Source organism: Oncorhynchus clarkii, chromosome 8 (genome assembly GCF_045791955.1).
Source record: "Oncorhynchus clarkii lewisi isolate Uvic-CL-2024 chromosome 8, UVic_Ocla_1.0, whole genome shotgun sequence".
In the NCBI taxonomy this organism is placed as follows: Eukaryota; Metazoa; Chordata; class Actinopteri; order Salmoniformes; family Salmonidae; genus Oncorhynchus; species Oncorhynchus clarkii.
The window spans coordinates 36,945,544-36,971,784 of record NC_092154.1 but is presented as its reverse complement, the minus strand read 5'-3'; the positions used below and the strand labels follow the sequence as shown (position 1 = coordinate 36,971,784).

Here is a 26,241-nt window from a genome sequence, read left to right as displayed (position 1 = left end):
CGTAGAAACATGTCAAACAATGTTTATAATCAAACCTCAGGTTGTTTTTGTCATAAGTAATCAATAATATTTCAACCGGACAATATCTCCGTCAATAGAAAAGGGAAAACAAGAAAGGCGCGCTCCCGGTCACGCGCAGAAAACATCTCTGGAAATTTCCACTGTCCACTTATTGAAAGTGGTGTTTCTCCCTCAGTGTTCAGAGTAAAAGCCTGAAACAATGCCTAAAGACTGGCCACATGTAGTGGAAGCCATAGGGATCGTGAACTGATTCTTAAGTCTTTGTATGGTGGATAGGCTTTCAATGGAAAAACAGCCGTTTCAAAATAAATAATAGCATTTCCTGGATGGATTTTCCTCAGGTTTTCGCCTGCCATATCAGTTCTGTTATACTCACAGACATTATTGTAACAGTTTTGGAAACTTTAGAGTGTTTTCTATCCAATACTGCCATGCATATACATATCCTAGCTTCTGGGCCTGAGTAACAGGCAGTTTACATAGGGCACCGTATTCATCCAAACTACTCAATACTGCCCCCGTTCCCAGAAAGGTTAAGCAAAGTGACAGAGTAAGTTGAGCCACCTTGGGGTAAGTGGGTGGTGGTGTCCTGTGACAGTGGGTGATGGTAGGTCAAAGTTAAATTCATGGAATGGGGTTGTGGTGTGTTGTGTCTTCAAAGTATGCCTACATTCAGAAATAGATCTCTCTGTTCAATATCACTTACCCTTCTATTTCTTGACCAGTTTTCTTGACCAGTTTAAGACTTTGTGTGCATCTGCTACTCTGTCATAGCTTCTCTTTCACACAATTACATGTTTGTCTTCTTTTTATAGTCAATGTACCTCTTCAGTGTCATTCAGTTTATTTGTTCATGCTTTGCTGCTGCTCCAATGGACTGCCCTGCTCTGACTTCATTGGCTACTTTTTTTAAGAACCTCAAAGGGGGCCTAGAATGCTGGTTGTTTTATGTTTGTATACAGGGGTCATGATGATGTCTGCGCTGTAACAATAAAATGCATTGACATATTGCAAAAATACTATACATATTATGCATAAAACAGACAAAATGTAATCATAATTTGTATTGGGTATAGCGGCCATTGTCTCAAGTTACCCCAAAGCAAACATTTGGGCTATATTAGCCCGCACAGCTACTTTCAAGTGCAAGGATGCACATTCATGCTAGGTTTAGGGACCTCATATTGTAGCTCACAGAGATCCCAACTGATGTACAATGCTACCTTAAAACGATCTACATTGGTTGAGATACAAGCATCGTGAAACCACTTAACACATTCAATTCAGTAGACTTTTGTTTCTTGGAACTAACTCGCTTACCACTTCCTCCATGTGGTTTCTTCCTTCACAGACTCCACGAAATGATGACCTCTTCCTAAATATTTGGTCAAATAATTGATTCTGTGTTTTCTAGAAACGAGGGGAGGCTCAACTAACCCTTTGGCTCAATTTACCCCACTCTCCCCTACAGACTCTCACTAGTTAGACAAACTTGTACATGCCATCGGTTATCTATCATATCTTCGGGTAGTGCCTGTATTTACTGCATCAAAACGGATGTAAATATAAGATATACTTTATATAGTCCACGCGAGATGGACATTTTGTCTTCTGCTTTTATGTGGTTTTTCAACCACAAAAGTCCAGAAAATGGCCAAAAAGAGTAGAACCAGCTCACTTGCTTTTACACTAGGATTTGGCTATTAGATGTTCAGTGTTTCTTTTGAAAAACAAGAGTTCAGTTCATGTAACAGGGTTGACCTTTAAAATGGGGGACAGATGATAATGAATCTCTCATCACATTAAGTAGATAATCATCTTCAGAATTGACTTTGTCAAAGCAACAAAGTAACTGGGGCTTTTATAATGATGAAATGTTTGGGTTAAGTGTGTTAATATCTTCCTAGAAGTCACAGCGGGTGCACTGAGAATTTTGGGCGCGTCAGCAAGTCTTTATTCATATTGATTGAATTCAGCCCCAATTCTGATCTTTTTTTCCCCCTTCTCTCTCACTAATTGATCTTTTCAATCAGATCTGCTCTGAAAAGATCTGATGTGATTGGTCAAAAGACCAATTAGTGGAACAAATTAGGAATTGGGCCGCCTGTGTAAACGCAGCCCATGTGGTCTATATTTAAAGGTACTTTATTTGATTTAACAAGCTTTTATTTCAATTCAATGTTGGCGCACAATTTCGACTTGAAATATCAAAGGGATGCAAAAGGCCCTCGTTTGGTGGAACGATCCATTAATTTATCATACCTTGTGTAGTGGAAATGTTCTGTACGACTGATGCACAAACAAACAGAACATGGAAACATAAAAAAAAAGCTCAGATTGTCATTGTGGCCCTTAGTCTCGATAGTATGATGTTGGACCGGAACCAAAGCCAGACATATGCCAAAGGTTTCCAGTTGTTATTTACTTGCTACTACGTCTTTTCATTAACGTGCACTAGAGCTACTTCAAATATAGAAACATGACATCGATATCATAAGACATTTTAAGATTAATACACAGTGTTTACCAACATGCCATGAACATTTTAATTGAATTGAGGGCATAGTAAATCTTATCATGACATGCAGTATTTGACAAGGAGAAAACGCAGTTTTTTTTTTTATCAGACTAGAAGCCCAGCCTGATTAGAGACCCTCATGAGCCCACCTAATGGAGGGGATGACACACACACAATAGCACACACACAGCAGCACAATTAGAGAGCCAGACACACACACCACACACACATTGCTCACATATACACAGTACCTTTTGCCACATTTCAGGCTTCAAACATAAAGATATAAAACTGTATTTTTTTGTGAAGAATCAACAACAAGTGGGACACAATCATGAAGTGGAACAACATTTAGTACACAGCAGTGTTTTCAGACCGGGAGGTACGCACACATGCTGAGTAACACATTGGCAGCAGTGCAATTACAGAGGAGGAAGTTGTTTACTAGCAGAGGTAACCATTATTCTTTCCTACAGCACACAAACATTCACACACACACTGATTTACACAAATGTATTTCCAAGCATTGGAACCACCCCCATGCAAATTAGCCAGAGAAAAGAACCCAGTTTCTAAACATCTCTCTCTGTATGTGTGCACTTGTGTCTTTGTGTGTGTGTGCGTGCGTGCGTGCGTGCTTGTGACAGTGGTAACTAGTAGTGGTAGAACCAAGGTGGATTAAGATATGATGTAAAGGGAGTTATGTAAACGCTAAGCAATTGACGCTAATAGTTGTAGCGTACTCGTTACCGATATTCTATTCACAAAATACCAGCTGAAACGAGGTGTCTAAAATGAAGCCAATGCAGTGAACCAGGAAGGAGTCTTAGATAAAATGTTCACAAACAGGTCCTTGTGACAGTAACCCCTTACCAGACCTGACTCCTTGCACATTAATGGAATCTACTAATTAGAGAGCGGAGGGGGTGATGTGTGTGTGTGATTAGACAGAGAGCCCCAGACCTCGTTAAGAGGCAGCCTTCCACCAGTCCTTCAGGGACAGAGATTCATCTGATCTCTCTTTTTTTACACACACACACACACACACTGGAGATCTCTCTATCAAGCTCTCTTTCTCTTCATCTATCTTTTCTTTTTATATCTCTTTCTCTCACTCTTTCTCTCTCTCTCCCTACCTCTCCTCATTCTCTCTCTCTATTCTCACTCATCGTCTTCGTTGTCTTTATATGACTTCATTAACACTAAAACCGCTGGGGCTTGAGGGATCCCTGTTCAAGCTAATGAGCAGTCATTTTGACTGCAACATTCTAACAGTGTAGTTCATACATTTCCTATGTGCTATTGCAGAAATAATAATTTGGTTGTGTTTCTGAAGGTCTAATGTAACATTAAAATACGATTTTAATTGTATTTCAAATAACACAATAGCATTTTCATTAGTTTAAGTTACTGTAGGCTATATGTAAAAAGTTGGATTTTTTTTTTTAAAATAAATTTTATTTGTGTAGTGCCTTTGTTACAACTATAAAACATGAACTGTATGTGTTGGAACACAATAACAGCTTCTTTTTGTAAAGGCAAAATTTACAAAAATATTCCAATCTAGACGCACGGTCAGCAAGATGCGCGGTCAAATTATGAAAACATCAGTAGCCTCAACATCATTATAAGCCACAAGTATGCTTGATAAGATACATAAATGTTGATATGACAGCAGTCAAATTTTTTTATTATTTATGTCGGAAACCATGGCGAATTTGTCTGTTTTTTTTGTGTGTAAATGGTGGTAATGCTCTAAATAATCTCCAAAGAAAAGTATTCCATATACAGTGGGGCAAAAAAGTATTTAGTCAGCCACCAATTGTGCAAGTTCTCCCACTTAAAAAGATGAGAGAGGCCTGTCATTTTCATCATAGGTACACTTCAACTATGACAGACAAAATGAGAAAAAAAATCCTGAAAATCACATTGTAGGATTTTTTATGAATTTATTTGCAAATTATGGTGGAAAATAAGTATTTGGTCAATAACAAAAGTTCATCACAATACTTTGTTATATACCCATTGGCAATGACAGAGGTCAAACGTTTTCTGTAAGTCTTCACAAGGTTTTCACACACTGTTGCTGGTATTTTGGCCCATTCCTCCATGCAGATCTCCTCTAGAGCAGTGGTGTTTTGGGGCTGTTGCTGGGCAACACGGACTTTCAACTCCCTCCAAAGATTTTCTATGGGGTTGAGATCTGGAGACTGGCTAGGCCACTCCAGGACCTTGAAATGCTTCTTACGAAGCCACTCCTTCGTTGCCCGGGCGGTGTGTTTGGGATCATTGTCATGCTGAAAGACCCAGCCACGTTTCATCTTCAATGTCCTTGCTGATGGAAGGAGGTTTTCACTCAAAATCTCACGATACATGGCCCCATTCATTCTTTCCTTTACACGGATCAGTCATCCTGGTCCCTTTGCAGAAAAACAGCCCCAAAGCATGATGTTTCCACCCCCATGCTTCACAGTAGGTATGGTGTTCTTTGGATGCAACTCAGCATTCTTTCTCCTCCAAACACGACGAGTTGAGTTTTTACCAAAAAAGTTATATTTTGGTTTCATCTGACCATATGACATTCTCCCAATCTTCTTCTGGATCATCCAAATGCTCTCTAGCAAACTTCAGATGGGCCTGGACATGTACTGGCTTAAGCAGGGGGACACGTCTGGCACTGCAGGATTTGAGTCCGTGGCGGCGTAGTGTGTTACTGATGGTAGGCTTTGTTACTTTGGTCCCAGCTCTCTGCAGGTCATTCACCACCGTGTGGTTCTGGGATTTTTGCTCACCGTTCTTGTGATCATTTTTACCCCACGGGGTGAGATCTTGCGTGGAGCCCCAGATCGAGGGAGATTATCAGTGGTCTTGTATGTCTTCCATTTCCTAATAATTGCTCCCACAGTTGATTTCTTCAAACCAAGCTGCTTACCTATTGCAGATTCAGTCTTCCCAGCCTGGTGCAGGTCTACAATTTTGTTTCTGGTGTCCTTTGACAGCTCTTTGGTCTTGGCCATAGTGGAGTTTGGAGTGTGACTGTTTGAGGTTGTGGACAGGTGTCTTTTATATTGATAACAAGTTCAAACAGGTGCCATTAATACAGGTAACGAGTGGAGGACAGAGGAGCCTCTTAAAGAAGAAGTTACAGGTCTGTGAGAGCCAGAAATCTTGCTTGTTTGTTGGTGACCAAATACTTATTTTCCACCATAATTTGCAAATAAATTCATTACAAATGTGAATTTCTGGATTTTTTGTTTCAAATTTTGTCTGTCATAGTTGAAGTGTACCAAGTGTACCTCTCATCTTTTTAAGTGGGAGAACTTCACAATTGGTGGCTGACTAAATACTTTTTTGCCCCACTGTATGTCTGACCAAAAACTCTCCATATACACGCTCTTTCCACAGAATGCTCAGGTCAGTGCCTGAATACTGTAGCATGTACGTGTCACATAAACAACGAAAGCATTGCGGATGTTGTTTTTTGCTTGAGATGGAGGGCCTGCTCTCTCAGTGATGACATTTTGTGCTGATAATTGGCCCGTAGCATTGTCACCGACTTGTTCTATCTAAATGGTGCGTCCCTTCCTCTCTCCTGCCCCTCTGTTTCAATTGGTAGTGGCTCTTGTTCAGTGCGCCCTGTTCTGGCTTTTTTGCGCTTAGGCCTCGTAGGTGTAGGTTATTCAGAATTCTGCGTTGTCCGCTTCCCCTCGCTCAACTCACCCATTCTCCCCCTTTCTCCCCATAATACTTTTGAATTGATTTAGTCTGTTGTTATATGTGTGAAATTAGTTTCGGTATAGTTTCGGTTCAGTTTCGAGGCAATTATTGTGGTGATTATCAACTGGGCATGGCACATTCATGTCGGGCGAAGGACTGTCGGGGGAAGGAGCGGAGCTGGCCCTACTATTGGGAGAAGTAGGGTCAAAAGGGGGAAAAGCATTCAAAAAATGACCTCATAAAACTGTTTATAACTCCAGTTCTGTTTGTGATATTAAGATTCTAACAACGGCAGTGTGTTGTATAGACTTATTTTGGAAAAGTCTAGGATGGGGGGAGATGACTTTAAAAAAAATGGCAGAGTAATGCAACATGTTGTTAATGAGCAGTCAAAATTATGCTTTATTTGTTATCTAAGTTGAAGGTAATGGAAGGGTCCAGACAGCGTTTTTGTGATTTCACTAGTTTTTGCAAAACTTATCCCAAACAGCAAATTATGTTGCAGTACTGCAATACAGACAACTCTGGGTGTCAAGTCTGCGCTCGCGTTCGGCTGAAGACAGCCTAGCTCTGCCGAGCTGCATCGGCTCGGGAAGAGGTGAATTGGCAGTCTTCGGAGGCTCTTGGAGGAACTCGGGTAAGCTCGGAACCTCTTGGGATGTAAGCACCGTGTGGAAGTCCGCAGCACAATGAGGGAGTCCTGCCGAATCAGTGTGATGAGGTACGCTATCTTAGAGCGGTTTGAGGGGAAAGGGGAGGGCTGCAGCTCCATGACGAGGGAACACTGAGCGAGAAACGCCCGACAGGTCCCCCCGAGTCTCCATCGAAGCTCCCCTGGGGGAGGTAGGCGGGGTAACGGCGCCGCTACCACCTGGGTTACTGAGGGGCTGGGAGGTTACCATCGTGGTAGGCTGCCTAGTAGACAACCCACGGAATTGCTCCCGCAATGTGTCCAATGCTAGGTCATATCGTTCGACCACGGCCTGGAACCCTTCCATCAGACCGCGAAGCAACTCTTCTTGCCTACCAATGGTGGCTCCTTGGGAGGAGATGGTGTTGTGGAGCTGGTCCAGGTCTGCTGGGTCAGTCATGGCCACTAACAGGGGCAGGCAAACAACAAGTCAAGGCAGGCAGGGTCAATAATCCAGAGAGGGTGTAAGGTACAGGACAGCAGGCAAAGAAGAAGATGAGCGACACCTGGAGGGGGGTGGAGACGAGCACAAAGACAGGTGAAACAGATCAGGGCGTGACAAAATTGTTTTGCGACTCGAGTAAATGAGGGATACAAAGTACAGTGAATAAAAATAAACACATGCAAAGGAAATCAGTCAATTGACATAAATTAATTCGGTCCTAATCTATGGATTTCACTTGACTGGGAATACAGATGTGCATCTGTTGGTCACAGATACTGTACCTTAAAAAAAGGATCAGAAAACGAGTCGGTATCTGGTGTGACCACCATTTGCCTCATGTAGCACGACTCATCTCCTTCACAGAGTTGATCAGGCTGTTGATTGTGGCCTGTGGAATGTTGTCCCACTCCTCTTCATTGACTGTCTGAAGTTGCTGGATATTGTTGGGAACTGGAACACGCTGTCTCACACGTTGATCCCAAATGTGCTCAATGAGTGACATGTCTGGTGAGTAAACACGCCATGGAAGAAGTGGGACATTTTCAGCTTCCAGGAATTGTGTACAGATTGTTGCGACATGGGGCCGTGCATGATCATGCTGAAACATGAGGTGATGGTGGTGGATGAATTACACGACAATGGGCCTCAGGATCTCATCACGGTATTTCAGTGCATTCAAATTGCCATCGATAAAATGCAATTGTGTTCGTTGTCTGTAGCTTATGCCTGCCCATACCCTAACCCCACTGCCACAATGGGGCACTCTGCTCGGTACAGTTGAAACCGGGATTAATCCGTGAAGAGCACACGTCTCCAGCGTGCCAGTGGCCATCGACGGTGAGCATTTGCCCACTGAAGACGGGTTACAACGCCAAACTGCAGTCAGGTCAAGACCCTGGTGAGGACGACGAGCATGCAGATAAGCTTCCCTGAGACGGTTTCTGATAGTTTGTGCAGAAATCCTTCGGTAGGGCAAACCTCCCACAGTTTCATTAGTTGTCCGGGTGGCTGGTCTCAGACGATCCCGCAAGTGAAGAAGCCGGATGTTGAAGTCCTGGGCTGGCGTAGTTACATGTGGTCTGTGGTTGGTAGACTAGTTGGACGTACTGGTAAATTTCTAGAATGACATTGGGGGCGGGGTTAGGGTAGAGAAATTAACATAAAATTATCTGGCAACAGCTCTGGTTGACATTTCTATAGTCCCTCAAAACTTGAGACATCTGTTACATTGTGTTGTTTGACAAAATTGCATATTTTAGAGGGGCCTTTCACTGTCCCCCAGCACAAGGTGCACCTGTGTAATGATCATGCTGTTTAATCAGCTTCTTGATCTACCACACCTGTCAGGTGGATGGATTTTTTTGGGCAAAGGAGAAATACTCACTAACAGGGATGCAACAAATGTGCGCACAAAATTAGAGAGAAATTTAGCGTATGGAACATTTCCTGGATTTTTTATTTCAGCTCATGAACTCTGGAACCAACACTTTAAATATTGCGTTTATATTTGTGTTCTGTATTAATTGAAAGCATGACGTGCTTCCACACAGGAAGTTCCAGACACTTGTATGCCAAGGTGCATTGAAACTGTTCTGGTGGCTCGTGGAGGCCCAACACCCTATTAAGACACTTTATGTTGGTGTTTCCTTTATTTTGGCAGTTACCTGTACCAGCATGCGGGTGTGTGTGAGAGTCTTGCCGTCTGTCCAGGCCTCGCTCTCTTTCATTAAGACTCAAATGGAGCTATTATGACCTATTCTCACCCTGTCTGAGCAGTCTTAAAGCATTCACAGTAGCAGATATAACATTGTGCTTCTGCACTACCGCTATACGAGTTCTAGCTTGTGTGATACGAATATAGGATGTATGGAGCAGATGGGCACACTACTCACCGTTCACAGACCCTAATGCAGACACACACACACACACACTCGCTGGCACACACACACACACACACACACGTACCAGTATAACATCTAGATAGTGCAGTTGGAATGTATTGAGATTAGAACCCTTTTAGTTCACTGCTGTTTACCATACTGTGTGCATCATTATATAGGCTACACCGTACTGTACATGACATGTATAAGGCATCCATGACATCCATTATGCTAGATTAGAACACTACATAGCCCCATTCCTCACCATACAGTACACCCACACACCATACAGTATACTACATACACTCACTGGACATTTTATTAGGTACACACATCTAGTACCGGGTCGGAGCCCCCTTTGCCTCCAGAACAGCCTGACTTCTTCGGGGCATGGATTCTACAAGTCAGAAACGTTCCACAGAAATGTTGGTCCATGCTGACGCGGTATGATCACGCAGTTGCTATAGATTGGACGGCGGTACACCACCGCCACCAGCCTATACAGTTGACACCAGGCAGGATGGGTCCATGGACTCACGCTGCTTACACCAAATCCTGACTCTGCCATCAGCATGATGCAACATGAGCCGGGATTCGTCATGACCTCTTTCATCAACGAGCTATTTTTGCCCACAGGACCGCCTCTGACTGCATGTTCTCAGGAAACCCTTTCTACTGACGTGCGTGAAAAGCCCAGGCGGGTGGCCATTTCTGAGATACTGAAACCAGTGTGTCTGGCACCGGCAATCATACCATGTTCACAGTCGCTTAGGTCTCTCGTTTTGGCTATTCTAACGTTCAATGGAACAGTAACTGAATGCCTCGATGCCTGTCTGCCTGCTTTATATAGCAAGCCACGGCCACGTGACTCGCTGTCTGTAGGAGCGATCACTCCTTCTCCACAGTCTATCTTTAGAAGAGCAATATTCAATATGGTGGACTCCTGACCCCGCCGTGACCTTCTCAGAAGAACCCCAGCCAACTGATGTGAGGCACACGGAGGGTGAGGGGCTGGTCGTGGGCGGGGTTTTCTCAGAGCCACACTTCAATAAGAACACATCATTTGTATAATGTCCCCTCAGAGCTGGCCTTACAGTGGGAGGATAGAGGGAGTTGAGAAAAACGAGAGCACAGAAAGTGTGTGTGTGTCCCTCTTTCTCCATCAGTGTTTGAGTAGGAACCAATGTTCCCAGCAGGGCATTGCTGTCAGGACACGTCCTGATGTGACACATTCTGTCCTCACCTGAAATGTGAGGAGACCGAGTCATTATCTGGAGACATGGGTTACTTCTCTCCTCCTCTCTCTTTGAGTTGTCGATTTGTGTGTTTGTCTGCGTGTGTGTGTGTGCTCGGGCTGTGATGGTCCTGGAATTTGGGCTGAAGGTTATTTGTCAGTCAAATGAAGTTGGTCACCGTTATAATCGTTTGAATAGTAAAATTCAGTCTGCCCTGTTTTTGGTAAGCCATTGGGTGCATGTGTTTCACGATACTCGTCTGCTACAACTGTCCTCTCTCCTTATATCAGTTGTTAGATGTGAACCAGGCATATTTTACTTTGATGCTTTTGGGTCAGTGGCTGTGACTGATTGTAGAGCTGAGGGGCTGTCATGGCTGACTGATGATTTACATTTCCCTACAGCTACCAGCAGCAGGAACCGAGCAGTGTGTGTGTGTGTGTGTGTGTGTGTGTGTGTGTGTATATGTGTGGGCACTAGTGTTCACTGGGAGGGAGATTACCAACCTCTTATCTGCTACACTAATCAACAGGAATCTCTGCTGCCTGCCTGACGCTTCAACCCTCTGATGATGTTACCTGGAATAACATTGGCTGGGCCTGAGAGAGAGAGAGAGAGAGAATTATAGTCATCAACAATCTGTTCACGTTAATGTTTTTGTTGGTTGATCATGCAAGGTGTCATAGTATTTGATATGCATCAGAGTGGTGTAGACCTACAGTCTGGAAAAATGGTTCAAGACTACAGCCATAACATTGGCGACTTGGCTTCGTCCATTTTGATCCCCCTCTAAATGCTCGTTAGACAGGGCGCTCAGTTTGAATGTCATCTTTTTCTGAAAATGAGTCTTCCCATGACTCTCTTTCTATTTCTCTATCTCTCTCTCTCTCTCTCTCTCCACTGCAACCCGGGAACATTCCCAGAACATTAGCTACGTTTCCAATTAAGTTGTAGTTAGGGTTTTATCTAACGTTAGGATGATAACATCCCCAAAAACATCCAGAAAATGTTTTTGATAACATAATAATGTACGAGTAAAATTTTCCCAGCAAACCAAAATTGGTTCTGTGAAATTTCCAGAACATTCGCTAGGTCGCGCAAATATTCTGATAACACAAAAACGTTCCATTCGTGGTGTTGATTCAAGAACGTTTGTTTTCGGGTGCAAAAAAAACTTCACCTGATGTTACGAGAACATTCGCAGAACACATTTTGTCTGTTCTTTAAAGGTTCCCAGATTATTTTCATTAGGTTGTCAGAACATTCCTGTGGGAACATTGTTGGGATATCACAAAAGATGTTCCCAAAACACACAAACTGTCCAGTTGTGCAGATGATTCTACAATGTTTAATTTAGGGTGCATAGAAACATTCATCTCATGTTACAATAACATTCCCAGAACTAGGCTTGGTAGGTATACCGTATACCGGGGTATTTGGAAAAAGACACAGGATGGTTTTTCAATACCGTCCAAACAGATTTATTTGAAGTTTTTGACTGTTCAACTTTTAAAAATGCACCTGATATTTTTCCTATTTTGGAATGCTGCCCAACTCACTAATAGGTATTTTGACCAATCAGATCATCTCTGAAAAAGAGCTGATGTGAAAAGATCTGATGTGATTGGTCAAAAGACCAATTAGTGGGAAAAAATATCAGAATCCCGCTGCCGGAGACGCTATGGATTGATATGGTCGACCCCCTGGATTATTTTTCATGATCTGAAAAGCAAAAGTGATCCTAGTGTGTAAATATGGGTCCAGAAGTATGCAGCATTTTAAGAGGATGGATGACGTGATTGTGAATAACCCAAATATCAGTACTTTCCTGTGTTGTTCTGGGAACCTCTTTAAAGATTTCAGAAATGCTGTTTTGTCAGCATTCGTGCAACATCAAAGACATTTTTTGTGCACCCTGATAGAAACATCATCTGAATGACAGCACAACTGGACAGCACAACTGTCATATATCTGAAAAACGTTCCCACAAACTAAAGAAATGTTTTTTGGAACTTTTAATTAAACATAAAAAATGTGTTCTGGGAATGTTCTTACAACATCAGGTGAATGTTTTTTGCATCCTATAATAAACATTGTAGAATCATCCGCACATCTGGACAGTTTTTGTGTTTTGGAACATGCAGTGGCAAGAGAAAGTAAGTGAACCCTTTGGAATTACCTGGATTTCTGCATAAATTGGTCATCAGATTTGATCTGATCTTCATCTAAGTCACAATAATAGACAAATATAGTGTACTTACAATAATTTGTGTGTAATTAGTTTATTTTTCTTGTCTATATTGAATCCGTAATTTAAACATTCACAGTGTAGGTTGGGAAAAGTATGTGAACCCCTAGGCTCATGACTTATCCAAAGCTAATTGGAGTCAGGTAACCTGGAGTCCAATCAATGAGACGAGATTGGAGATGTTGGTTAGAGCTGCCTTGTTTCTGGAACATGCTAACATCTCTGTTGACGAGTCTATGATACGTAAAACACTAAACAAGAATGGTGTTCATGAGAGGACACCACGGAAGAAGCCTCTGCTGTCCAAAAAACCCATTGCTGCAAGTCTGAAGTTTGCAAAAGTGCACCTGGATGTTCCACAGCGCTATTGGCAAAATATTCTGTGGACAGATTAAACTACAGTTGAGTTGTTTGTAAGGAACACACAACACTATGTGTGGAGATAAAAAGGCCCAGCACACCAACATCAAAACCTCATCCCAACTGTAAAGTCTGGTGGAGGGAGCATCATGGTTTGGGGCTGCTTTGCTGCCTTAGGGCCTGGACAGCTTGCTATCTTTGACGGAAAAAATTAATTACCAAGTTTATCAAAAAAACATTTTGCAGGAGAATGTTAGGCTATCTCTCCGCCAATTGAAGCTCAACAGAAGTTGGGTGACGCAACAGGACAAAGACTCAAAACACAGAAGTAAATTAACAACAGAATGGCTTCAGAAGAAAATATGCCTGACCTCAACTTGATTTGAGATGCTGTGGCATGACCTCAAGAGAGCAGTTCACACTAAACATCCCAAGAATATTGCTGAACTGAAACAGTTTTGTAAAGAGGAATGGCCCAACATTTTTCCTGGCCATTATGCAGGTCTGATCCCCAACAACAGAAAAAGTTTAGTTGAGTTTATTGCTGCCAAAGGAGGGTCAACCAGTTATTAAATCCAAGAGTTCACATACCTTTTCCACCCTGCACTGTGAAGGCTTACACGGCGTGTTCAATGTGTTATTAGTTTAAGCAGACTGTGTTTGTCTATTGATGTGATCTAGATGAAGATCAGATCAAATTTCTTGACCAATGTATGCAGAAATCCAGGTATTTCCAAAGGGTTCACATACTTTTTCTTGCCACTGTATCTTTTGTGGTGTCCCCACAATGTTCTCACCAGACTGTTCCCACAACCCAATGAAACATTCTGGGAACCTTTTTAAAGAACATATTAAATGTGTTCTAGGATTGTTCTTTCGACATCAGGTCGAATGTTTTCTTCAAACGTTCTATAATCTTCACCACGACTGAACAGTTTTTGGGTTATGACTTGCCATGACCTAACGAATGTTATGGGTACTTTCACATAACCAATTTTGGTTTGCTGGGTTTTTACTCTCTTTTTCCACCCTCTTTCTCCCCCTCTCTCACCACCCCCTTGGCTTAGTGCCATGTTCCCACCAAAACACTCACTGTCTAACATAAATATTAGCCTATATATGTGACTTGCCTAGATTTGCCTTCCTTTTTTGGTGCCTGTCTGCTCAACTATCTGCTCTCCAACTGGAGAGGCCAGTGAAAACCACTTCACTGAGTGGATCTGCTTGACGTATTTAACATCTAGCTGCCTAGCTATATCCACGTGGAGTTGGTTTGATGGGCTGTGGAGGTGGACTGTTGATCGGCCTGAGAGTGGCAGAGAGGAGAGATGAAGAGAGGTGAAGTGAATTGCACACTGTTGAGGCAGAGAGGCCCATTGAACTGGAAACTATGAACTCTGGGATGCACTCTTTTCCATTCTGTGTCTCTCTCTCTCTCTCTGTCTGTCTGTCTGTCTGTCTGTCTGTCTGTCTGTCTGTCTGTCTGTCTGTCTGTCTGTCTGTCTGTCTGTCTCTGTCTCTCTGTCTCTCTGTCTCTCTGTCTCTCTGTCTGTCTGTCTGTCTGTCTGTCTGTCTCTCTCCCCATCCCCTTCTCTCTGTCCCTCTCTCTCGAATCAAGTCAAAGGGCTTTATTGGCATGGGAACATACATGCCAAAGCAAGTGAAATAAATAATTGTGAAATAAACAAGAAAAAATGAACAGTAAACATTACACTCACAAAAGTTTAAAAGGAATAGAAACATTTCAAATGTCATATTATGGCTATATACAGTGTTGTAATGATGTGCAAATTGTTAAAGCACAAAAGGAAAAATAAATAACCATAAATATGGGTTGTATTTACAATGGTGTTTGTTCTTCACAAATGTTGCTGCTGTGATGGCACACTGTGGTATTTCACCTAATATACAGTGTATTCGTAAAGTATTCAGACCCCTTGACTTTTTCCACATTTTGTTATGTTACAGCCTTATTCTAAAATTGATTAAATTGTTTTTTACCCTCATCAATCTACACACAATAAATACCACATGATGACAAAGCAAAAACAGTTTGACATTTTTGTTAATTTATATTTAAAAAAAGACTGAAATATTGCATTTACATAAGTATTCAGACCCTTTACTCAGTACTTTGTGGAAGCACCTTAGGCTGTAATCGCTGCCAAGAGTCTTCTTGGGTATTACGCTACAAGCTTGGTACACCTGTATTTGAGGAGTTTCTCCCATTCTTCTCTGCAGATCCTCTCAAGCTCTGTCAGGTTGTATGGGGAGCGTCGCTCCACAGCTATTTTCAGATCTCTCCAGGGATGTTCGATAAGATTCAAGTCCGGGCTCTGGCTGGGCCACCCATTCCTGCGTTGTCTTGGCTGTGTGCTTAGGGTTGTTGTCCTGTTAGAAGGTGAACCTTTACCCCAGTCTGAAGTCCTGAGCAGTCTGGAGCAGGTTTTCATCAAGGATCTCTCTGTACTTTGCTCCGTCCGTCTTTGCCTCATTCCTGACAAATCTCCCAGTCCCTGCCGCTGAAAAACATCCACACAGCATGATGCTGCCACCACCTTTCCTCACCATAGGGATGGTGCCAGGTTTCCTCCAGACGTGACGCTTGGCATTCAGGCCAAAGAGTTCAATCTTGGTTTCATCAGACCAGTTACTGAGGAGTGGCTTCCGTCTGGCCACCGTAAATGCCTGATTGGTGGAGTGCTGTAGATATGGTTGTCCTTCTGGAAGGTTCTCCCATCTCCACAGGGGAACTCTGGAGCTTTGTCAGAGTGACCATCGGAGTCTTGATCCCTTCACTGACCAAGGCACTTCTCCCCTGATTGCACAGTTAGGCCGGGCGGCCAGCCCTAGGAGGAGTGTTGGTGGTTCCAAACTTCTTCCATTTAAGAATGATGGAGGCCACTGTATTCTTGGGGACCTCCAATGCTGCAAAAATGGTTAGGTACCCTTCCTCAGATCTGTGCCTCAACACAATCCTGTCTCGGAGCTCTACGGACAATTCCTTCGACCTCATGGCTCTGGCATGCACTGTCAACTGTGGGACCTTATATAGACAGGTGTGTGTCTTTCCAAATCATGTCCAATCAATTGAATTTACCACAGGTGGACTCCAATCAAGTTGTAGAAACATCTCAAGGATGATCAATGGAAGCAGGATGCACCGGAGCTCAATTTCGAGTCTCATAGCAAAGGGTCTGAATATTTATGTAACTAAGGTTTTTCTGTTTTTTATTTGTAATACAATTGCAAAAATGTCTCAACCTGTTTTCACTTTGACATTATGTGATATTGTGTGTGGATTGATGAGGAATTGTTATTTAATCAATTTTAGAATAAGGTTGTAACGTAACAGAATGTTGAAAAAGGGAAGGGGTCTGAATACTTAATGAATGCATTGTATATGGGAATTTATGAAAATTGGATTTGTTTTAAAATTCTTTGTGGGTCTGTGAGGGAAATGAGTCTATAATATGGTCATACATTTGACAGGAGGTTAGGAAGTGAAGCTCAGTTTCCACCTCATTTTGTGGACAGTGTTCACATAGCCTGTCTTCTCTTGAGAGCCAGGTCTGCCTACGGCGGCCTCTCTCAATAGCAAGGCTATGCTCATAGTGAAAGCTTTCCTTAATTTTGGTTCAGTCACAGTGGTCAGGTATTCTGTCACTGTGTACTCCCTGTTTAGGGCCAAATTGCATTCTTGTTTGCTCTGTTTTTGACTAATTCTTTCCAATGTGTCAAGTAATTATCTTTTTATTTTCTCATGATTTGGTGGGTCTAATTCTGTTGCTGTCCTGGGGCTCTGTGGGGTGTGTTTGTGTTTGTGAACAGAGCCCCAGGACCAGCTTGCTTACACTATCATTGTAAGCCTGCCACACACACACTATACAATATATTTATTAAATGTCACATTGTTCGTAATAATGGTCGGACCAAGGCGCAGCGTACGTAGAGTTCCACATACTTTTAATGAATAAAGTGAAACTTAAGCAAATACAAAAAAAAATCAATAATAAAGGAACCGTGACGACAATGCAGCGCTAACAGGCAACTAAACATAAATAATATCCCATAACCCACAGGTGGAAAAAATGTTAAGTATGATACCCAATTAGAGACAACGATAACCAGCTGCCTCTAATTAGGGATCATACAAATCACCAACATAGAAAATCAAACCTAGAACCCCACATAGAAAATATAAACTAGAACAGCCCCCCAGTCACGCCCTGACCTACTCTACCATAGAAAATACAGGCTTCTAATGGTCAGGGACGTGACATTAAACAAGAATGAGTGTGAGCTTTTGTCACAACCCGGCTCGTGGGCGCTCTTATAGGACCAGGGCACAAATAATAATATAATAATAATCAATAATTTTGCTCTTTATTTAACCATCTTACATATAACACCTTATTTGTTCATCGAAAATTGGTCAGGTCAATGAGAAGGGTGTGCTTGAAAGGATGCACATAACTCTGCAATGTTGGGTTGTATTGGAGAGAGTCTCACTCTTAAATAATTTTCCACACACCGTCTGTGCCTGTATTTAGTTTTCATGCTAGTGAGGGCTGAGAATCCACTCTCACATAGGTACGTGGTTGCAAAGGCATCAGTGTCTTAACAGTGCGATTTGCCAAGGCAGGATACTCTGAGCGCAGCCCAATCCAGAAATCTGGCAGTGGCTTCTGATTAAATTCAATTTTCACAAAACCGCTTGTTGCAATTTCGACGAGGCTCTCTTGTTCAGATATCGGTAAGTGGACTGGAGGCAGGGCATGAAATGGATAATGAATCCAGTTGTTTGTGTCGGGAAAAGTACTTGCGTAATTGTGCACTCAACTCACGCAGGGGCTTCGCTATATCACATTTGACATTGTCCGTAAACTTGAGTTCATTTGCACACAAGAAAATCATACAATGATGGAAAGACCTGTGTTATCCCTGTTAATGTAGACTTAGAAGAGCTTTAACTTCTTAATCATAGCCTCAAGTTTGTCCGGCACATTGAATATAGTTGCGGAGAAGCCCTGTAATCCTAGATTCAGATCATTCAGGCGAGAAAAAACATTACCCAGATAGGCCAGTCATGCAAGCAGTCAGACAAGTGAAAATGATGGTCAGTAAAGACAATTTCAAGCTCGTCTCTACATTAAATACTTTTCCCCTTGATAACCAGTAAAAGCGTTACATGGTCGCTGCCCATATCATTGCATAGTGCAGAAAATACACGACAGGGGCCTTGCTTTAACAAAGTTAACCATTTTCACTGTATTGTCCAAAACGTCTTTCAAGCTGTCAGGCATTCCCTTGGCAGCAAGAGCCTCTCGGTGGATGCTGCAGTGTACCCAAGTGGCGTCGGGAGCAACTGCCTGCATGTGTTACCAGTTCACTATGTCTCCCCGTCATGGCTTTTGCACCATCAGTACAGATACCATGAGCAGCGGCTACGTTTGGCTATATAGTGGAAGAGAGTAACGATTAATGTGATTGGATGTTAATTATTTGACTAGGCTACCTGTATTTGACATTGTGTTGTTATTTCGCTGAACACTAGATGGTTACATTTTATTTTTGCCAGTGAAACGAGGCAATTTTATTGTATAAAAGGAAAAAGCTTAATCACTTTTTGATTTGGCGTACCACCAACGGCATTGCGCGTACCTATGGGGGTAGGGTTTGTCATGGAAGGCTTGGGAATCGGTTCCTTTTTGTTGGTTGTAGAATTTATTGGCTCTTTTTTCTGGATTTTGATCATTTGCTGGTATCGTCCTAATTCTGCTTTCTGTCTCTCTCCCCGTCCCCCTCTCTCTCTCCCTCTGCTAATCGGCAGATGTAGCACCAGTTTTGTGATTTTCCAGCTCATTTCCAGCAGCCATTCTTGGTTAGGGAACATGCATTACCAAACAGCTTGTTATTCAAAGTTTATTTTGCAGAAAGGCAGAGGGAGAGGTATGATGAACATGTTCAAATGCAGCAGCCCATATGCATTGATTAGTATTTGAGGATGTGTGAACTAAATGTCAACACAGTGTTTTTTTTTTCTGGAGGCATTAGAGCCATCCTCAATAATCAGACATGTTATTACTGTAACTACTAGCAGAATGTCTTGTGAGTGGGAGAACATATAGCTGTTTTTTTTCCTCTCTCTCTCTCTCTCTCTCTCTCTCTCTCTCTCTCTCTCTCTCTCTCTCTCTCGCTCTCGCTCTCGCTCTCGCTCTCGCTCTCTCGCTCTCTCTCTCTCTGTGTGTACAGAACGTGGTCCAGTGGTGTCCTCTGCTCTCCAGTGTGCTGCCCTCCTCTTCCCAGTTCACTGCCCCTCTGTCTGTCTGGTAAGAACTATACCTTACTATAATATACTACTACTCTACTTGAACCTACTATTCTACACTCGTCAGCTATACTCTACTTACTACTACTACTCGTCTCTACTCGGTCACACTACTACAGCTGTACTTGGGATGTGACAAATGGACAATTGTGTTTAACGTTTAAACAGCTCTTTTTTTTATTATAGTTAAATGATAAGAAAAATCATTAAATGTACAATGCAGAATAATGGTCCTATTACGTGTGTATCACCTCTAGGACCAGGCAATTATGTTCCATCTCCTGCAACCCTTTACAGACAGAACGCAGCAACAGTAACATATTGATAGCGACAACTGATAACTTTTCAGACAATTTAAAAAAGTGCTGCATCAGGTCTGTACCTTTTCAGACAGCAGAATTCTGCTCCGGGGTAAAATGTTCCGTTTTTTTTCTCTGACAACAATAAATGTAGCTGATTGATGTGCTGCTGTGTTGTTTTTTTTTATCGTATTTCTACTAAATGTCTTGGTATGTCATGGTATTTAACAAACATTAAAGTACTTTTTTAGGAGAGCGTTGTCTGCACGCAGGCAAACTGGCTGCGCGCAGCAGCTCAAAATTATTCAAATGACATTTCTGGTTGCTTAGTGATGGATTTTAGTCCTGCTTCATAAGTGGCATTCCTTTACAGGCACGTAAAATGGCTGGTCATATCACCAGAGAAGGTTTTGTGTCGGCATTTAAAAAAACGTAGTATAGCCTACCCTAACAGACAGACAAACAAACATACCATAGCCAAGGGGCTTCCAAAGGGCCACATTCCATTTTGTCTGAAAAGCGAAATACATACAGGCTACCAGTAGTCTACTGTAATTTCATGAGGCAAACATTATGTAACGAGTGCGCTTAGAAATAAACAATGAACACGAAACACAACCAACGCACCGACATGAAAAGTCAATAACACCTGAGGAAAGAGCCAAGGGGAGTGACGGATATAGGGAAGATCATCAAGGAGGTGATGGAGTCCAGGTGAGTGTCATGAGGCGCAGGTGCGCGAGATGATGGTGACAAGTGTGCGAGATAATCAGCAGACTGATGACCTTGAGGCTGGAGAGGCAGTATACGTGACAAATGAAGAGTAGGCTACCCCCAAGCTCGCAAGATTGAAGACATTGGTGCGATGAATAGGCTAGGATATTCTTTATTTATTAATAATAAAAAAATACATTTACCCCCTTTTTCTCCCCAATTTTGTGATATCCAATTGCTATCTTGTCTCATCGCTGCAACTCCCCAACGGGAGAGGCAAAGTTAGAGTTGGCTTAACCCAGAAGCACCAATGTGTCGGAGGAAACACCGTTCAACTGACGAACAGAAGTCAGCTTGCAGGCGCCCAGCCCGCCACAAGGAGTCACTAGAGCGCAATGAGCTAAGTAAAGCCCTCTGGCCAAAGACCGCTGCGCCACTTGGATGGCTCTAGGCTAGGATATTCTACACACAACAGACAGAAGACTAAACACTCACTTGCATCATTAGCAAAGAGACAGAGCAGGCAGGACAGTGTGAGGGAGAGAGAGGCAGAAGTAGAAGCGTGCTCATATGTTTTGGTAATTTGCATCTCGCAATATCTTGTCTTGCATGCCTTGCAAATTAACCAAGTAGCCTAAAGTTTGCCTCTTCCCATGCCTTAATAGCCTATCGGTTATAACAAGGAAAATAACATGTTTTGTGATAACTGAACTGTTTTTGGTTAGGGATCCCAACTTTGTTTAAACGTTTTAATGTTTCACAACGTTTTAATGTTCACACCCCTAAGCTATACTGACTTACTACTTCAAAAGTAGTACTTTGAGGTTAGAGATCCACGAGATGTTTCAAGTAAACTGCCATTTGTGATACCAATAATTATTTATAAATATCTACTCATCTTCAGAAATCCATAGAAGTCAGGTATTTGGTGAAAGGAGAGAAAGACTTTGGGGAAACCAAACATGAGGCCTACCAGTAGTGTTGTGTTCGAGACCACCTAAAGCGAGACCGATCCAAGATTGGGAGGGGGACAAGGGGTTCGAGACAGATTCAAGACCGAAACCAGAAATATGCGATTCCAATTCAAGACCACGATTGCAATTTTGTCAAATCAGCACCATAACCAGATTTCAAAATGTCCAGTATTTCTGTGCTCATATTTCAGAACAACATATGCATTCTTTAGACATTCTAAATAGTGAAAAAATGCATGCTGAGGGAAAATAGAGCCACTCTACAAATGTGACCGACTGGCTCAATTTGGTCTTATGTAGCAACATTTGAAATTGTGTTTTTTACATTGGATGAAAGTAAAGACACAGAGCTAGAAAATGGTATATCCTACACTAGAGTTGAGGAACAATGGGAAAGTAATTCTGCTTTTGAAAGTTGATAAACTTGTACATTTATGAGAAAATGGCCCTTGAACGTTTTTGTAAACCTAACGAGCTCTTCTTTGTCTACACCCATTCAGCATCGTTCACACCCTCTTAAGCCTTAGCCCCACCCATCTCTTTAAGGACTCACATGAGGCCATGTACTAAACAACCAAAGATTTCAAGACTCAACGCTGGTTTATACTACGGGTGTGTTCGTAAATTCAATCTGGAGTACCAGAGTGCGCTCTGGGTGTTCGTAAACTCAGAACGTTGTCAGAATGTCCGTTCATAAAACTCAGAGCGTTTCGCTCTCGGAGCGTTCAGAGCGCACACTGGACGCTCTGGCCGAGGAGTAGGGTTGATCCGGGCGTTCTCACCTAACAACAGCAGTCAACAACAACACCCAAACTAACATTGGCTAGCTTGCTAGCTACTTCCAGACACAAATGGGAGAACAGCTCACTCTGAACATTTTATTCAACCTAGCAGAGCTGGTTAGGTTGTTTTTATGTTATCCAGAGCGTTGGTGAATGAAACTGTGCTACTGGCAACAATTTAATTGCAGTTTTTTGCTGACGTTTACTTACACCGGCCATATTCAACAGGTGTTGAGCGTTCATAAATTGCCAGTTATTCTGTGCTCTGGCACACTCAGAGGAGAGTGCTCTGAAATAGGAGTAGATAGCCAGAGCGAATTTACCAGCTACGTCTATCGATAGTTGTCGCAGTGACATCATAAAACATTCTATTGAAATGGTTACTTGCATAGTGGAGTGTTTTGTTTAGACATGTAGCTAGCTAGCTAAACAATGAACCATAATCCCAACTCATAACATTACTACCCTGCATGAATCTGCATGTAGCTATCCAACTAGGTTCAATGTTAGTTAGCTAGCCAACATTAGGCTATGACTAGCAATGCAAATGGCTCTGAGATATGAATAATATTACTAAACAGATCATACACGTAGCGTTAGCTAGCGAGCCAGCCAGCTAACGTTAGCTAGCCTACAGTACACTTTGACTTGAAATTAAAAATACTTTCTGACGCTTCTCACTCTCTGTCACGGATGCCATGGTTGCCTTTAGTTTGAATGTAATCCGGACACAGGTGTTTTATACAACAGCCTTCTGTGTGTTCTCTTTTCGACTCCCTCTGCATATTTGCAATCAAACGCCAGAACTTTCTCCATCTCCTTAGCTATCATACTTTATTTCCACCGGGCATTCCACTAGTTTAAAAACTCGGTCCTCAAGAAAGGTCGAGAGCAACACTTTTGCAGTTCTATTACGTGATATCTTTCAAAATATCTGAGTTCGAAAAGATTACCTACACATACTGACTGACTATCTCATGTTATAGACAGAAGCGTGCTACATGGCAGACTAATCCAAACTCATCTCTCAGCATGTCCAGCCCATCCATTATCTCAGACAATCATGGCTAGCGGGAAGGTTCCTGACTTTTTCTGTGGCTAAACCAACTAGGCTTGTAATTTAACAATTGTATTTGTAGTTATGTATGACATACAAGTTTGTTATTAAGGCACATGAAAGTTCACATGTTCCAGAAGGCATTTCTGCCCAAAAATGCATTTTGTAAAAAAATAAAAGTTTACGTTCAAATAACTCTCCTGTGAAGTAGTGCACGACATACGCCTAGTTTCCTGAAACGAGTCACAAATTATTACTAACCCAAACACAGTGGGGAACAAGGGGCCTTCTACATCTTCAGAGAAGGGCTAAGGATTTATAAAATAATGATTATAGTAATATAATAATGATAGTAATATAATTATTTTAAATGATGTTCTGACTTAATCTGTTCAGTTTTTTTTTGGAATGGACAACAAGCGAAGAGAAAAAAAATATCCAATCCGGATTTTTCTTTTCTGGTTTCTGGGGAGATACATCTAGTTAGCTAAGTCAGCCATTGGCTAAGCCATCAGAAGCTAGATAAAGGCATCTTCCATTGAATTGTATTAGGGCAAACATTTTGAATGATAGTCGAATCCACCAATCACAATTTTTTTTAATGGGTGGGAATGTTTTTACAAACAACTTCTAGAAACTTCTGCCTTCTCAAAGGCCAACAGGTCACTGCGCGATAGCGAGCAGTAGTTTTACCATGGTCTAGCTAGCTAGCTTTTGTTGTCGGCTAGTTTGCAGCAGCTGCAGCAGGTGTTATCAAAGAGGATGTTGTTGCTAATTTGTTAGCTTCTCCCTTTTCAAGAATAACTTTCAACAAGCAGTTAAGTTTAAAATAATCCTCATCTGTTGAGCAAACTTGCTGTTGTTAGCCATCTTGTTGAAAATAACTTGTGTGAAATATTGTCTTCAGGACAATTAATAGACACTGACGTAAATAAAACCTTGTCCAGGACCGGAGTCTACACAGACCGTTGAGCTATAGCCAGCCAATCAGAGCTACAATAGGCCTTTCTACAAACAAGCCATTTGCCACTCGGGCCTGCCATCATTCAATTTGAACTGGACTGTGTAGAACTGAACAGGCAATTGCAACAGCGTGACTTGAGATCATTATAACACATTCGCCAAAAACCTCAAAATACACCTGAAATGGATTTCTGCAAATATGTAAAAATCACGGTACATTTGGTAACTTTACAGTCCTATTGACCAAACAACCATGAAAAGGTAGGTTCTCTCTCCCTCAGTTATGCACATCAACAACAACAAGATCATCAACTAATGTTAGCCAGAGTGAAATGAGCTAAAATCTAACGAAGGAACATTAGATAAACCCTCTCAAACTTTTTCAGCTGTAGGGTTGCAAAGAGTTGGAAACTTTCTGGAAAATGTTTGAATTTTTTTCTTAAAATTTCCATGAGAAGTTAAGCCCGGGAATTTGGGGAATTTTGCTTAAATTCATCAAAAACGTTAGCTTATAACAGTGAACCTTTTTTGTGGGATACACAAGGCAATTCTTAGGTTTTGTGGCATATTTTGGTTAAACTATCCCCAATTCAATAGAATTGCAACCCCCTGCATGCACAGTGATTTTTTTCCATCACATGTGCAGTGTACTCTTCCATCACATGCACAGTGATTTTTTTCCATCACATGTGCAGTGCACTCTTCCATCACATGTGCAGTGCACTCTTCTATCACATGTACAGTGATTTCTTCCATCACATGTGCAGTGCACTCTTCCATCACATGTACAGCTGATTCTCAAGATATTGCACACTAATGAGATGCTATTGAGCTCACACTACTACACTGTCTGAGCCAAGGACTACATGCTTTCTGGTAACGTTTTGAATTCAATACTGGGTGGGGTGAATATATTTTATATGACATACATGATTTTTTTGTTAACTAGTAAATAGTAGCCTACAGCAAAGTGTGTTTAAATCATTTCTAACTTGTTAACAATTTCTACGAGTTAGATTTTGCTACCATGTGAGCCTACTAACTGGGGAGTGTTAATTCACCTGTTTCCATTTTAAAACATGTATCTTACAAAGCAGTTGTTTAATCTAACTGCTTAACTATTTTTCTGTACATGGAATTGTATTTGGTATTTTTTTCTAATCTTTACAGGAAAATGCCAAGGGCACTATCTGATGTGTGGAGACATATCACTGCAGCTAATGTAGAAGGAAAAGCTGTGTACATTTGCAAATACTGTGCCAAATCATATGTGAAGAATGCAACAAAGTTGCAGAATCATCTGGTCAATTGCATAAAGTTCCTTAAGAGATAACAACAAGCAACCTCTGACAAAAGTCCCTCTACTTCTATTTGAGGTGAACATGATGAATTAGACACCTTATCGATAGCAACAGCTCATGGTCCTCCTGGAATCATAAGTTTTTTTGAACTCAATGAAGGAACGTAGCCAGAGAAATGCTGGTGAATGTCTTGCTTGAGCGGTGTATGCAACTGGTTCTCCTCTGATGCTCACAGGCAATGTGTATTGGAAGAGATTTCTGAATATTCTTCACCCAGCATACACCCCTCCAACCAGACAGACATGCTTTATCTACTAATTTGCTGGATGCATATTTCAACAGAGTTCAAGTAAATGTCAAGCAAATCATAGAGAAAGCAGACTGAATTGCAATCCTCTCTGACGGGTGGTCAAATGTTCGTGGGCAAGGAATAATTAACTACAAAATCTCCACCACTCAACCAGTATTCTGTAAGAGCACAGACACAAGGGACAACAGACACACCGGTCTCTACATTGCAGATGAGCTGAAGACAGACATCAATGACCTTGGACCACAGAAGGTATTTGCACTGCTGACAGACACTGCTGCGAACATGAAGACTGCTTGGTCTAAAGTCCTACCCTCACATCCCACCCATTGGCTGTGCTGCTCATGTATTGAATCTGCTCCTCAAGGACATCATGGCACTGAAAAAAATGGATA

At 41.9% G+C, this 26,241-nt stretch overlaps 1 protein-coding gene across 2 annotated transcripts in view; it reads left to right on the top strand.

The window, feature by feature from the left end:
- The window catches only part of LOC139415358 (1-phosphatidylinositol 4,5-bisphosphate phosphodiesterase beta-4-like), a 136,124-nt gene that overhangs the window by 14,985 nt on the left and 94,898 nt on the right, over positions 1–26,241 (top strand). Inside the window, exon 1 of one of the 2 annotated variants that reach the window (XM_071163441.1) lies at positions 19,370–19,447. The exons of the other annotated variant lie outside the window; for it this stretch is intronic. The gene's annotated coding sequence lies outside the window, so the exon portion shown is untranslated. Of the gene's footprint in view, positions 1–19,369; positions 19,448–26,241 lie in introns of those variants that run through there. 2 annotated transcript variants of the gene reach the window in all.